This window comes from Rana temporaria, chromosome 3 (genome assembly GCF_905171775.1).
Source record: "Rana temporaria chromosome 3, aRanTem1.1, whole genome shotgun sequence".
Taxonomy (NCBI): Eukaryota; Metazoa; Chordata; class Amphibia; order Anura; family Ranidae; genus Rana; species Rana temporaria.
This window is the reverse complement of record NC_053491.1, coordinates 407,992,736-408,008,093: the sequence shown is the minus strand read 5'-3', so window position 1 is coordinate 408,008,093 and position 15,358 is coordinate 407,992,736. Positions and strand designations below refer to the sequence as shown.

Genomic DNA, 15,358 nt, shown 5'->3' with positions numbered 1-15,358 from the left:
TGTAGTGCAAGGGCCTGCCTGATTGCATACAAATTGAAACTCTTGAGGTTTGACCTCATATTAGATGGTTTTGGTAAACCTGAAGAGAAAACTGTCAGGAAAACTGATAGTGTGTATGGGGCTTAACAGCCCGTGCGTGTGGCAGATAGTAAGGTCCGGCCAGCATGCAGATATGAAGGCACAGCAAAGGAGCCCTTCAGATGGTCACGGCAAGCCCCGCCGGTGTCCGTGACGTTACTGGATCTTCGACGGAACTCCCTGAAGGCTCGGAAGCCGGCGGAGAGGTGAGTACCAATCAAAAAAAAATTAATCGATCAAAAAGATTTTGATCGATCAAAAAAATTAAAGATTAATCGATTAATTAAAAGTTAATTTGCACAGCCCTAATATATATATATATATAAATATATATATATATACATAAAACATTTTGTACAAGGCTTTTTTTTGGGGGGGGGGGGGGGAGTGGTCAGTCAGTGTCAGTGTTTACTGTCATACCTCCCAACTTTTTGAGATGAAAATGAGGGACACATATTAGCAAAAGTATGAAGGCAAAGGACACACCCACTGCCACGCCCCTTAAAGGAGAATTATACAAAGAAAACACAAGTATACAAAAAACAAAGGTGCAATCAGCGCAAATATATAGATCAAAATAAGTGTATATAAATAATTTCAAGTGAAACAGACCCCCAGGGTTCTGATCACCAGTAATGCCAGCTGAACACAACAGGATAATCACAAAATCCAGGGAGATACAGAAAATATAGGAAAAAGTGCAGCGCAAAACTTTAAAAAATAATATACTAGTGTTATGAATATAGTGACAAAAATATATGCATAAATATATATATTATTAATAATCCAAAACGGAACAGAATCCAGAAGTGCCTGATGTAAAATGAATCTTCACCACGTGATAGCACACCAAACTTAAAGTGATCCCTCCACCGCTAGAGATGGGTACTCTCACCTTCGCAAGTGGACCACTGAATTAACAGATGGTCAATTAAGCAGGTATCACAATAACCAGGAAACCAGGCTGATGAATCAGATCCTCATAAGGCAACCAGAACTCATGGATAGGAACATGGAAAAAGATATCACAGAACTAAGTGCTCTCTGTAAAACTAGGTACATTTTATTCACAGGCTTAAATAATCAGGCTACTCACATTTGGCCAGACAAAAAATGGCATGCCAGAAGTACAATCGTCTGTGTATCATGGATGGCAGATGAGCGACGTAGTAACAGGCTCCTAAACCCCCGGGGGTTTACAGACGATTGTACTTCTGACATGCCGTTTTTTGTCTGGCCAAATGTGAGTAGCCTGATTATTTAAGCCTGTGAATAAAATGTACCTAGTTTTACAGAGAGCACTTAGTTCTGTGATATCTTTTTCCATGTTCCTATCCATGAGTTCTGGTTGCCTTATGAGGATCTGATTCATCAGCCTGGTTTCCTGGTTATTGTGATACCTGCTTAATTGACCATCTGTTAATTCAGTGGTCCACTTGCGAAGGTGAGAGTACCCATCTCTAGCGGTGGAGGGATCACTTTAAGTTTGGTGTGCTATCACGTGGTGAAGATTCATTTTACATCAGGCACTTCTGGATTCTGTTCCGTTTTGGATTATTAATAATATATATATTTATGCATATATTTTTGTCACTATATTCATAACACTAGTATATTATTTTTTAAAGTTTTGCGCTGCACTTTTTCCTATATTTTCTATACAAAAAAAACACACTTTTTTTACAACTATATAGATCAGACCAAAACGAGAGACAAATGAGCAGGAAAGAGGGACAGAGGGGTGTTGTTCCAAATTGGGGACAGTTGGGAGCTTTGAACACCCCTCAACAATGCTTCCATGAGTTTCCAGAGGTGTTCCCAGCCTTGTGACTGAGCTGTCATAGACAGCCCATGGTCTCTAGTAATGATCAGGAGTCCATGGATCATGTGACCTGTGACAGCCAATCACAGTGGTCACATGATAGTGCAGTCTTTCCTGTTCCCTGGACATAGGGACACCAGGGCTCACTATGTCTTATTACAGGCCTTGTGCTGATATACATTGGGCAGGCTTGGTCCACCATTGTCATTATCAGAAAACTAGTCCTGAACAATGAGTACATGTAAACAATGATTTACTTGAGAAACGAGGAAATCTCTAGAAAGTTAAAGTGGTTATAAACCCTTACAGATCACTTATACCTACAGGTAAGCCTAAGTTAAGGCTTACCTGTAGGTGCAACAAATATCTCCTAAACTTACACGGTTTAGGAGATATTTGCAGAAAAGACAGCACCGTTGTCTACGGCGCAGGCGCACTAAGCGTGCCGTTAGTGAATGGGACATGCTGTTAGTGGCCAGCTCCCGCGCGTATGCGACGTCATCGCGGCTCCAGCCAGTTACAGCACTGGAGCAGCAATACACGGAAGTCACTCCGGGTATCATGGCGGCGACGGAGGAGGCGAACGAGGACAGCTGAGGGGCTTCGATCTCAGGTAAGTACTTCATAATGAGCTAGTATGCTATGCATACTAGCCCATTATGTCTTTGTCTTGCAGGGTATTTTTTTTTCCTTTATGGAGGGTTTACTTCCTCTTTAAGAGCCCTTTCACACTGGTGCGTTTTTGCGGCGTTTCGTTTTCGCGGTAAAAATAGTGCTATTAAAACGCTCATAAAATGCCCCTCTCCATTGAAATGAATTGAAAACGCTGTAAAAACGCGGTAAAATCGCAGTAAAAACGCGGCAACATCGCAGTAATTTACCGCTATTTTAACGCTCCGCTATAGGCATTTCCAGTGTGAAAGGGCTCTAAGGGAATGCCTATCTTTGAGAGTTGTCACCAGAACAGCATACCTCCCAACTTTTTGATATGGGAATGAGGGACACCTATTAGAAAAAATATGTAGGCATAGGACACACACCCTGACACGCCCCCTAAAAGGAGAATTATACAAAAAATATTAATTAAACCCACAAGTGTTTTTTTTTACCACTTCTATTCCTTTATATTGGCCTTTCAAATTTACAAATGCAGCAATTTAGAAATTGGATGACAAGTTTAGCACTGGGAAACATGTTTTGAAAGATAAATATAACTATATAGATCAAACTAAAATGAGGGACACATGAGGAGAGGGAAAGAGGGACTTTGTTCCAAATCAGGAACAGTCACTCGAAATCAGGGACAGTTGGGAGCTATGGAACAGGTCCCCATTGGAAGATTTCATGACAACTCCAAAATGTAAGATATTCTGTTGAGGAACGAATAAATGGGATTTTTGGGTGCACAAATGCAATATATCAAGTAAATTATATTAAAATATTTTTATTTTGAACAACAAAATAAAAACAAAAATAAAAGTGGTAGTACAAGAATACAATTAATGGGACAGTCAGATGAAGTGTGTTCCCGACATGTTTCGCCCTTAATTCGGGCTTCTTCAAAGGGAAAACTGTCCAATTAGGTTGTACAAGCCTTCTAAAAAATACTAAAAACAAATATACATGGGTCACAATACTTATAATAAAAATACATATCATCAATCAAATTTTTTGCATGTGCCACTCCCACTCCCAAAGGTGCAGCCCCTTACCTCTCCCCACTATAGCCAATCCAAACAATCGCAACAAATCATCGTGCTATTGTTTTTATTTTGTTGTTCAAAATAAAAATATTTTAATATAATTTACTTGATATATTGCATTTCTGCACCCAAAAATACCATTTCTTCCTTCCTTGGGGCAGATCCTCAAAGAAATTACGCGGCGTATCTCTTGATACGCTGCGTAATTTCGAATTTTGCGCGTCGTATCTTTGTTTTGGTATCCACAAAACAAAATACAACGCCATCTGTGTTAGATCCGACAGGCGTATGTCTTCGTACGCCGTCGGATCTTAGATGCAATTTTTCGGCGTCCGCTAGGTGGCGTTCACGTCGTAATCGGCGTCGAGTATGCAAATTAGCTATTTCCGACGATTCACGAACGTACGACCGGCCGTCACATTTTTTTACGTCGTTTCCGTTCGGCTTTTTCCGGCGTATAATTAAAGCTGCTATATGGTGGCGTACTCAATGTTAAGTATGGCCGTCGTTCCCGCGTCTAATTTAAAAAAAATTACATTGTTTGCGTAAGTTGTCCGTGAATGGGGCTGGACGCCATTTACGTTCACGTTAAAAACAATGACGTCCTTGCAAAGTCTTTTGTAGCAATGCACCCTGGGAGTTTTTACGGACGGCGCATGCGCAGTTCGTTCGGCGCAGGGACGCGCTTCATTTAAATGAAACACGCCCCCTACCCGCCCAATTTGAATTCCGCCGCGAGAGATACACTACGCTGCCGTAACTTACGGCGCAAATTCGTTGAGGATTCAAACCAAAGCCAGGTAAGTTACAACGGCGTAGCGTATCTTACATCTGCGCCGGGCGCAGTGTATGTATGTGGATCTGCCCCCTTGTCTTTTACAATATTGGGGATTTGGTGCTATACATCCTATTTGGGTCATTCACAACCACAAAAAGGAATAAGATATTCTGTTACCTTCTGTTTTGGTGCGAATAGTCTTTAGGACAAATAGAGGGGCTATTCTCTCTAGCAGGGGCACAGACCTCTATAAATCATGACAGGGGGTCTAACGCTTCCTTACTGTATCCAAAAAAAAAAAATGGTTTTGCCTTTACACACACCATAACATTACAAAACACATTTACACCATTAGATGGCCTAATATACAGTACTCTTGATGACTAAAAGCCAGTTAAAGAGGAACTGCAGTCTGCTCACATAATTTGTAATAAAAACATCTTTGCCATTCTGAAGCTTCCCTCCAACCACTTTGCATATTATTTTATATATACTGTAATTCTGTACTTGCCAAATATGCTGAAGAAATCTCCCTCCACTAAGTCTGGCTGCAGCCATTTTAACTGTGGGCAGCTGAAGCTGCTGCCTGTTCACATCCTGGATTTACACAGAGGCACACCTCCAGCTCTGCAGCCCTGAAGCTCTCATTGGCCCTCTTAGGACTCATTTCCCCTTCCTTCCTGGCAAACTCTCACAAGAGTGAGAGAGAGAGAGAGAGAGTCGTGCATGATGTTATAAGCCTAGGCTTTTTACCAGACAAGAAACAGGAAGTGGGCTGTACGAAGGCCCATACACACGATCAGACTTTTTGACAACAACGGTCCGATGGACGTGTTTTATCGGACAATCCAATCGTCTGTATGCTCCATCGGACAATTGTTTTCGGTTTTTTAACAGACAAATATTTGCTGTGAATGCTCCTAAACTTTCCGACAACAAATGTCTAATGGAGGATCATCTGATCATGTGTACACAAGTCTATCGGACTAAAGTTCAAACCCACATGCTCAGAACCAATGCATACCTCCCAACCGTCCCAGATTTTGCGGCAATGTCCCGCGATTCGCGGTAAATCCCGCGGTCCCACGAGCAGTGCTATTGACCCCCCGATTACCGCGATTGGCGACAAACCCCCCCAACTTTGATCCGTGTAACCCCCCCCCCCCCCGCTCATTTGTCCCTCATTCTGAAGTTGAAAAGTTGGGAGTTATGCCAATGCTAAACATCAGACAATAGCAGAAGTTGCCCAAAGGGTGGCACTAAAGCCTCATACACACGATCCAACTTTATGGAATAATTGTCTGATGGACGTGTTGTGTCACATAATACGACCGTGTGTATGCTCCATCACACAATTATTGGCTGAATTAACGACAACAAAAGTTGGCTTTTCATGCTCACCAATTGTTGGGCAATAAATCTGTGACATAGGTTTATCCGATCGTGTGTGCGCAAGTCCGTCCAACTAAAATCCAAAGTACAAACACGCATGCTCAGAACCAATTCTAAACATCAGTTGCCCAAAGGGTGGCGGTGAAGAGCTGAAAAAACATGTGATTTGGTGAATGTTGGCTGAAAATGTTGGGCCGTGTGTATGCAGAACAAGTTCACGGCCAACGCCCTTCGGACCAAAATCCAAGGAAAAGTTGGTTGGAAGTCTGATCGCGTGTACAAGGCTTAAAACTGCATGGGTGTGAATCCAGCCTAAGTAAAGGCCCATACACACAATCTGACTTTTTGACAAAAACGGTCCGACAGACGTGTTTTATCGGACAATCCGATGCTCCATCAGACAATTGTTTTTTTGTTTTTTAACGGACAAAGATTCGCTGTGAATGCTCCCAAACTTTCCGACAACAAATGTCCAATGGAGGATCATCCGATCGTGTGTACACAAGTCCATCGGACTAAAATCCAAAGTTCAAACACGCATGCTCAGAACCAATGCTAAACATCAGACAATAGCAGAAGTTGCCCAAAGGGTGGCGGTAAAGAGCTGAAAAACCACGTGGTTTGGTGAATGTTGTGCTTAAAATGCCAACGCCACTTCGGACAAAAATCCAACGGAAAAGTCAGATGGAAGTCCAATCGTGTGTATGAGGCTTGTATTTACGGGCAGAAAAAAATGTTTTACTCTCTTAAAACAACAAGAGCAGAAGATTTAATAGATGGAAAGATGAAAAAATGAGTGAAGTCACGCTTTAAGTTTATATTACCATATCTGCACAGAGGCTGTGGAGGCAGACAAGACCTGAAAGAAGAAACACAGTATGTGGGTTGTAATACATGGTGTACGGATAACAGTAACCAGATAATATTAAAGATCAGAACATAATTATAACATAACCATATATAAATATATACTTACAGTTTTCTGTTGCTCCCATACATATTCTGAATGAAAAGGGAATAATAACTGTTATTGGAATGCACAGTATGATGGCAGAGACATTTAACGGTATAAATTCTACAGGGCCTAATTTATCAAGCTGTGATTGCACTTAAAGTACACCAACAAAGTTCCCAAACCTAGGCAATTTAAAAGTAAACGTGAAAAATGCATAAGTAGAAGTTTTCTTTAGAAACAAATGATCAGCAGATCTAGAGATATAAGCACTGAATTTACATGCGGATCCTAAATGTTCCTGGAAAAATCAAGTGTGGTCCTGCGCCCTCCCACCGAGACTTGTTTATGGTCAATCAGCCCACCCATCACAGGACCAACAGGGAAGCTGAAATGCTTTTTTTCTCTCAATAAAATTTAACATTTAAAGCGGAGTTCGTCCCAAAATTGGAAATTCCGCTTTAAGCGCTCCTCCCCCCTGTACATGGCACATTTGGCATGTAATTTTTGTGGGGTGGGTGCTTCGTTTTGAGTGGGACTTCCTCTCCCACTTCCTGCTTCCACCTATGCGACTCCTCCTCTCCACCTAGGCGGCAATGTAGAGTATAAGATTTCCTATCATCTGTGCCCAGTCTTGCCACACAGAGTTAATGCAGCTCTGAGCAATCCTCTTTTATTGTTCAGTGAAAATTAACAGACTTCCAGATAAAACCCTGTCTAAATAAAAAGTCCTTTCCTCTCTCCTTGCTTTGAGTGACAGGTTATTTACATATCTAGCTTGGACATGTTTATCATATGTTATGTTTATCATAATATGAGGTGATCCACAGTAGAAAAAGTGAGAAATCCACCCCTCCCCCACATAACACATCCTGGTAATATACAATGAACTGTGAATAACCTCATAATACGATAAACATAACATAACATATAATAAACATGTTAAAGTGGAGGTTCACCCGGAAATGACATTTTTTAAGATTAGATTGATGCTCATTTTGTCTAGGGGAATCGGGTATTTTTTTTTAAATCGAAGCAGTACTTACCGTTTTAGAGATACATCTTCTCCGCCGCTTCCGGGTATGGTCTGCGGGACTGGGTGTTCCTTCTTGATTGACAGTCTTCCGACAGGCTTCCGACGGTCGCATCTATCGCGTCACGATTTTCCGAAAGTAGCCGAACGTCGATGCACAGGTGCCGTATAGCGTTGCACCGACGTTCGGCTTCTTTCGGCTACTCGTGACGCGATAGATGCGACCGTCGGAAGCCCGTCAATCAAGAAGGAACGCCCAGTCCCGAAGACCATACCCGGAAGCGGCGGAGAAGATCGCTCTCTAAAACGGTAAGTACTGCTTCGTTTTTAAAAAACCTAGCCGATTCCCCTAGACAAAATGAGCATCAATCTAATCCTAAATTTTTTTTTAGGGTGAACTCCCGCTTTAAATGCTTGTTATATCTAGGGGTACCAGGATAAAGAAAAAGAGGGCAGTGCTGGAGCTGGCCAGAGGGGGGGGGGGGGGGGGGGGTGAGTAATCCTGCCTGTTCCTCTACTCCAGTGGTTCTCAATTCCTGTCCTCAGGACCTACTAACAGGATATCACCTTTGATGTATTTCAGTTATCTTGCACACCTGGCCTGATAGTGAGTCCTGAGGACAGGAGTTGAGAACCCACTGCTCTACTCCATAGACATAACAAACATTTACCCCTTGAAGTATGGGGGCGGGGGGGGGGGGTTTGACTAAAATGGTAGATTTGATCCAATTCCTGGAGTTGGGCTTTAAGATTTACAAAATAAAGTGATACCTATTTAGGTTTTGAAGTAAAGCCTGTACTTACAGATGCAGGCTGCCACCTCTCACTCATTCTTCTGAAAATGCTAGTCATCTGGCTGTCACAGGCTGATGCTCTGGCTTTGATACTTTCCAAGTCACTGATTCAAAACTATTTTTCAGGAGTCCTGCCAAGCCGTATAATTCCTGAATTTATCAGCAATCCGCTGTCCTTGCTGTAAGAACACATAGAGCTAGAAGAAGACATAATAATACTGGGTCTCACCTTGGAGGAGATGGCAGCAGCCAGTGCGGAGGAGCCCTACTTCTCCCTGTGTACTCTATGTACCTGTGTATGGAAGGCGATGGCTCCCTCTGCTCCGCACTCTATGACAGCCCTCTGTCTATTTACATGTTAGTAAGTGTGTAGAGTGTGATATGACCTGGTATTGTGTGTTCTCTTGTTTCTGCACAATGTCCATTGTTATCTCATTTGCATCTTCTAGTTCTGACAAAGAGGAAGCAGAAGATATCAGCCATAAGCACCATTTGAATAATTAGACTGGCATGCCTTGCAGGGAACATGTACACTATTGTATACAGACTCTCACATGTACACTATTGTATACAGACTCTCACATGTACACTATTGTATACAGACTCTCACGTGTACACTATTGTATACACATAGCTCCCAACTGTCCCTGATTTCGAGGGACTGTCCCTGATTTGGAGCAATGTCCCTCTGTCCCTCATTCTCCTCATTTGTCCCTCATTTTGGTCTGATCTATACAGATGTATATAAAATGCACTTTTTATCTATCAAAAAGTGTTTCCCAGCACTAAACCTTTCATCTGATTTCTAAATTGCTGCATTTGTAAATTCCAAAAGCCAATATAAAGAAATAGTAGTGGTAAAAAAAGCACTTGTGGGTTTAACCAATCTTATTTTTTTGTACAATTCTCCTTTAAGGGGGCGTGGCAAGGGGTGTGTCCTATGTCTGCATACTTTTGCTGATAGGTGTCCCTCATTCCCATCCCAGAAAGTTGGGAGGTATGGTACACTATTGTGTACAGACTCTCACATGTACCGTATTTTCCGGCGTATAAGACGACTTTCTGGATGCAAAAAAATGCATCCAAAGTCGGGGGTCGTCTTATACGCCGGGTACAGTCTCAGTACTCACTTTTTTCCCAGCGCTGACAGTGTCCCATGCTGCGATCGCGATCGTGAAGGATTTCAAAGCCGCGCCTTCACTGCAGAGTGTTCTGTGATAGGATGAACAAAAATCTTCCCAGCAGCGCCTCTGTTCTTTGTTCCTCCTATCACAGATGCCTTCTCATCCTCGGACGAGATGAGAAGACGTCCGTGATAGGCGGGAAACATAACAGAGGCGCTGCTGGGAAGATTTTTGTTCATCCTATCACAGAACACTCTGCAGTGAAGGCGCGGCTTTGAAATCCTTCACGATCGCGATCGCAGCATGGGGGACTGTCAGCGCTGGGGAAAAAAGTGAGTGTTAATGCACTGGGGGGGGGGGGGGGCAACAAGTTCAGGCACAGTGGGGGCAAGTGATGGCAATGTGGGGGCATGTAATGGCACAATGGCAATGTGGGGGCATGTAATGTAATGGCACAGTCTGGGCATGTAATGTAATGGCACAGTGAGTAATGTAATGGCACAGTGAGTAATGTAATGGCACAGTGAGTAATGTAATGGCACAGTGAGTAATGTAATGTAATGGCACAGTGAGTAATGTAATGTAATGGCACAGTGAGTAATGTAATGTAATGGCACAGTGAGTAATGTAATGTAATGGCACAGTGAGTAATGTAATGTAATGGCACAGTGAGTAATGTAATGTAATGGCACAGTGAGATTTGAAAAAGCCTGTTTCTGTCAGCGGTTCTGGCTCCCCCTCAGCTTCCAGAAAGACAGTAAGAAGGGGGTAGTCTTATACAGTGAGTATATCCCAAAATCAAATTTTTTCCTGGAAAATTAGGGGGTCGTCTTATACGCCGGGTCGTCTTATACGCCGGAAAATACGGTAAACTATTGTACAGTGCCTTGAAAAAGTATTTATACTCCTTGAAATTTTCCACAATTTGTCATGTTACATCCAAAAACTTAAAAGTAATTTAATTGGGATTGTATGTGATATATCAACACAAAGTGACACATAATTGTGAAGTGGAAGGAAAATAATAAATAGTTTTCCAAATGTTTTAAAAATAAATATCTGAAAAGTGTGGTGTGCATTTGTATTTAGCTCACTTTACTCTGATGCCCCTAAGACCCCTTTCACACTGGGGCAGGGGTGGGGGGCGGCGTTAGCGGTAAAGCGCCGCTATTTTTAGCGGAGCTTTACCGCCGTTCTTGCAGAGGTTTTCGGCCGATAGCGAAGCGCTTTTAAACCCTGCTAGTGGCCATAAAAGGATTAAAACCACCCGCAAAGCTCCGCTGTAGCGGCACTTTGCCGGCGGTTTGGCGATTTGCCGGCGGTTCGGCCGCGCTGCCCATTGATTTCAATGGGCAAGGGGTGGAGGAATGGTGTACACAACGCTCCTTCACCGTTCCAAAGATGCTGCTTGCAGGAGTTTTTTTAACATCCTGCCAGCACATCGCCTCAGTGTGAAAGCCCTGTGGCTTTCAGTGTGAAAGCCCTCGGGCCCTTTGGCTTTCACACTGAGACTGCAGGGGAGCCGTTTTTCAGGCGCTATTTTTAGCCCAAAAGCGCCTGAAAAACGTCCCAGTGTGAAAGGGGTCTTACTAAAATCTAGACTTGTTTGTTAGAGAACCTTAGTGAAGAAAAAGCACCATGAAATCATGAAGACCAAGGAACACACCAGACAAGTCAGGGATAACGTTTTGGAGAAGTTTAAAGCAGGGTTAGGTTATAAAAAAATATCCTAAGCTTTGAACATCTCACAGAGCACTGTTCAATCCATCATTGAACAGTGGAAAGAGTATGGTACAACTGCACACCTACCAAGACCGTCCACCTAAACTGACAGGCCGGGCAAGGAGAGCATTAATCAGAGAAGCAGCCAAGAGGCCCATGGTAACTCTGGAGGAGCTGCAGAGATCCACAGCTCAGGTGGGAGAATCTGTTCACAGGACAACTATTATGCCGCGTACACACGATCATTTTTCGCGTTGTAAAAACAATGTTTTTCAGGTTCTAGAAAAAACAACGTTTTTTTCAATTTGATCATTAAAACGGCCTTGCCTACATACGATCGTGAAAAAAAATGCTCTAGCAAAGCGGGGTGACGTAAAACAACACGTACGACGGCACTATAAAGGGGAAGTTCCATGCGGATGACGCCACCCTTTGGGCTGCTTTAGCTGATTCCGTGTTAGTAAAAGACCATTTGCGCTTTTCTGTCTGTTACAGCGTGATGAATGTGCTTACTCCATTACGAACGGTAGTTTTACCAGAACGAGCGCTCCCGTCTCATAACTTGCTTCTGAGCATGTGCGGATTTTTCACGTCGTTAAAGCCCACACACAATATTTTTTTACAACCCGAAAAACGACAACGTTAAAAATGTTCAAATTTTTTTTTGCCCGTTTTTCAGAACCCGAAAAATGCTCTGAAGCCCACACACGATTGTTTTTAATGACATAAAAAAAAAACGTCATTTTTTACAACCCGAAAAACGGTCGCGTGTACATTAGTCTTGCACTTCACAAATCTGGCCTTTATGGAAGAGTGACAAGAAGAAAGCCATTGTTGAAATAAAGCCATAAGAATTCCTGTTTTCAGTTTATGAGAAGCCATGTGGGGGACCGGACACAGCAAACATCTGGAAGAAGGTGCTCTGGTCAGATGAGACCAAAATTAATCTTTGGCCTAAAAGCAAAACGCTATGTGTGGCGGAAAACTAACACTGCACATCACCCTGAACACACCATCCCCACCGTGAAACATGGTGGTGGCAGCATCATGTTGTGGGGATGCTTTTCTTCAGCAGGGACATGGAAGATGGTCAGAGTTGATGGGAAGATGGATGGAGCCAAATACAGGGCAATCTTAGAAGAAAACCTGCAAAACACTTGAGACTGGGGCAGAGGTTCACCTTCCAGTAGGACACCGACCCTAAACATACAGCCAGAGCTACAATGAAATGGTTTAGATCCAAGCATATTCATGTGTTAGAATGGTCCAGTCAAAGTCCAGACCTAAATCCAAGAATCTGTGGCAAGATTTGAAAATTGCTGGTCACAGACACCCTCCATTCAATCTGACAGAGCTTGAGCTATTTTGCAAAGAATAATGGGCAAAAATGTCGCTCTCTAGATGTGCAAAGCTGGTAGAGACATCCCCAAAAAGACTTGCAGCTGTAAGTGCAGCGAAAGGAGGTTCTACAAAGTATTGACTCAGGGGGCTGAATATAAATGCACCCCACACTCAGGGCTGTCTTAATGAGAGGGCACACCTGGGCACTGCCCAGGGGCCCCAGCTGCATGGGGGGCCCCTGCCCTTTCCCCAAAGCAGCTGGTCCTTGAGCCCGGGCTGCCCCTTCACATCCCAGATATCTCCCCAGCACTCTGACCCCTCTACACCCTAGATATCCCCTACTTACTTGATTTCTGTTTACCTGCACTGTCTCCATTGTAGGGGCCCCAGAGCATTACTTTGCCCAGGGGCCCATGATGCCATTAAGACGGCTCTGCCCACACTTCATATTTATTTGTAAAAAAAATGAAAACCATTTATCATTTTCCTTCCACTTCACAATTATGTGCCACTTTGTGTTGGTCCATCACATAAAATCCCAATAAAATACATTTACCACCACTATAGACGAGGTTGCTAAACTATTTGCTAACGTCCATCTTACCACCTGCCCTCTGGATCCTGTTCCCCTCACAAATGCTACATTCACCCTCTGGCCCTATTCTACACTCTCTAACCCACATCTTCAGTCTCTCCCTCTCTTCTGGCATCTTCCCCAACCCTCTAAAACATGTACCGTATTTATCGCGGTATAACGCGCTCCCGCGTATACCGCGCACCCCTAAAATTGGCCCCCAATCCTGTGGAAAAAAAGTTTTTTTTGTACTTACAGTTTTGGTGTCTTGCGCGGCGGCCTCGTCGGGTCCGGCGTTCGTCTGCGGCTTCGGGTATCCTCTTCGTCCGGTCCGGCGTCCTTCTGCGGCTTCGGGTGTCCTCTTCGTCGGGTCCGGCGTCCTTCTGCGACTTCGGGTGTCCTCTTTGTCGGGTCCGGCGTCCTTCTGCGGCGTCCTCGTGTCCTCCCCGCTCGTTTCCCGCGCCGAGTTTTGAATACTGCGCCGACATATACAGAGCGCAGTACACTCGTGTATTGTCGGCAATGCTCGGCAACTCTCGCGCGGACGTCCTGTACGTCCAGGACGTGAGCGCGGAAGGACCCGAGACTGCCCGACTATACCCAAATGTACTGCGCTCGGTATATGTCGGCGCAGTATTCAAAATTCAAAACGGGTATCGGCGTATACTGCGCACCCACGATTTTGCCCTGATTTTCAGGGCAAAAAAGTGCGCGGTATACGCCGATAAATACGGTACTTGTCAGCCCCATACTTCAAAATCCCTCACTGGACCCATCCGATCTTAACAACCTACGCCCCCATCTCCTTGCTCCCCTTTTTATCCAAACTCCTTGAACGTCTGGTCTACAACCGACTGAGCATCCACCTTGCTGATAATGGCCTTCAGTCTGGATTTCGTCCTCAACACTCTACAGAAACTGCTCTCCTAAAACTAACAAACAATCTACTAACGGCCAAAACCAATGGCCACTATTCTGTACTCCCACTCCTGGACCTCTCTGCTGCCTTTGATACGGTTGACCACCCCCTCCTCCTCAATAAACACCATGTCTTTGGTCTCCGTGACTGTACCCTTCACTGGTTCTCTTCCTACTTATCCAACTGCACCTTTAGCGTTTCTTACAACTTCCTCCTCTCCTCTTCCTTTCTCTGTTGGGGTCCCCCAAGGTTCTGTTCTTAGACCTCTCCTATTTTCAATCTACATCACCTCCCTGGGTCAGTTGATAGCCTGCCATGGCTTCCAATACCATCTCTACACTGACGACAATCAAATCTTTTTCTCCGTCCCTCAACTCACTCCCTCCGTCTCCTCATGTATCACTAATTTACTATCAGATATATCAGTCTGGATGTCACACCACTTCCTCAAACTCAATCTATCCAAAACCCAACTTATAATTCTTCCTCCTCAAGTGCCCCTTCCCCTGATCTCTCTGTCAGAATCAATAACACAATTATAAGCCCATCCCTGCATGCCAAGGTCCTAGGTGTAGTCCTGGACTCTGAGCTCTCCTTTAAGCCCCACGTCCAATCACTGTCCGAATCCTCCGCAACATCTCCAAAATATGTCCCTTTTTAACCAATGACACAACAAAGCTCTTGATTCACTCCCTGGTCATCTCTCGCCTCGATTACTGCAACTCCCTTCTCACTGGATTACCTTTACATAGTCTATCCCCCCTTCAATCCATCATGAATGCCACTGCCAGACTCATCCACCTTACCAACCGCTCAGTGTCTGCTACTCCTCTCTGTCAATCCCTCCACTGGCTTCCGCTCACCCAACTAATTAAATTCAAAATACTAACAACTATTTACAAAGCCATCCACAACTCTGCCACCAGCTATATCACTAGCCTGGTCTCTAAATACTAGGGTTGTCCCAATACCACTTTTTTAAGACCGAGTACAAGTACCGATACTTTTTTCAAGTATTCGCCGATACCTATTACCGATACTTTTTTCAAGTATTCGCCGATACCTATTACCGATACTTTTTTCAAGTACTCGACCAATACCTATTACCGATACTTTTTTTCAAGTA

At 43.8% G+C, this 15,358-nt stretch overlaps 1 long non-coding RNA gene across 1 annotated transcript; it reads right to left on the bottom strand.

The window, feature by feature from the left end:
* Window positions 1-6,592: 6,592 nt before the first annotated feature.
* LOC120930890 lies at window positions 6,593-9,075 on the bottom strand. Its single transcript, XR_005747771.1, has 3 exons — window positions 8,782-9,075; window positions 6,750-6,775; window positions 6,593-6,632 (listed from the first exon to the last, which is right to left on the bottom strand). It is a non-coding gene; the product is annotated as an uncharacterized LOC120930890 (long non-coding RNA).
* Window positions 9,076-15,358: the final 6,283 nt, after the last annotated feature.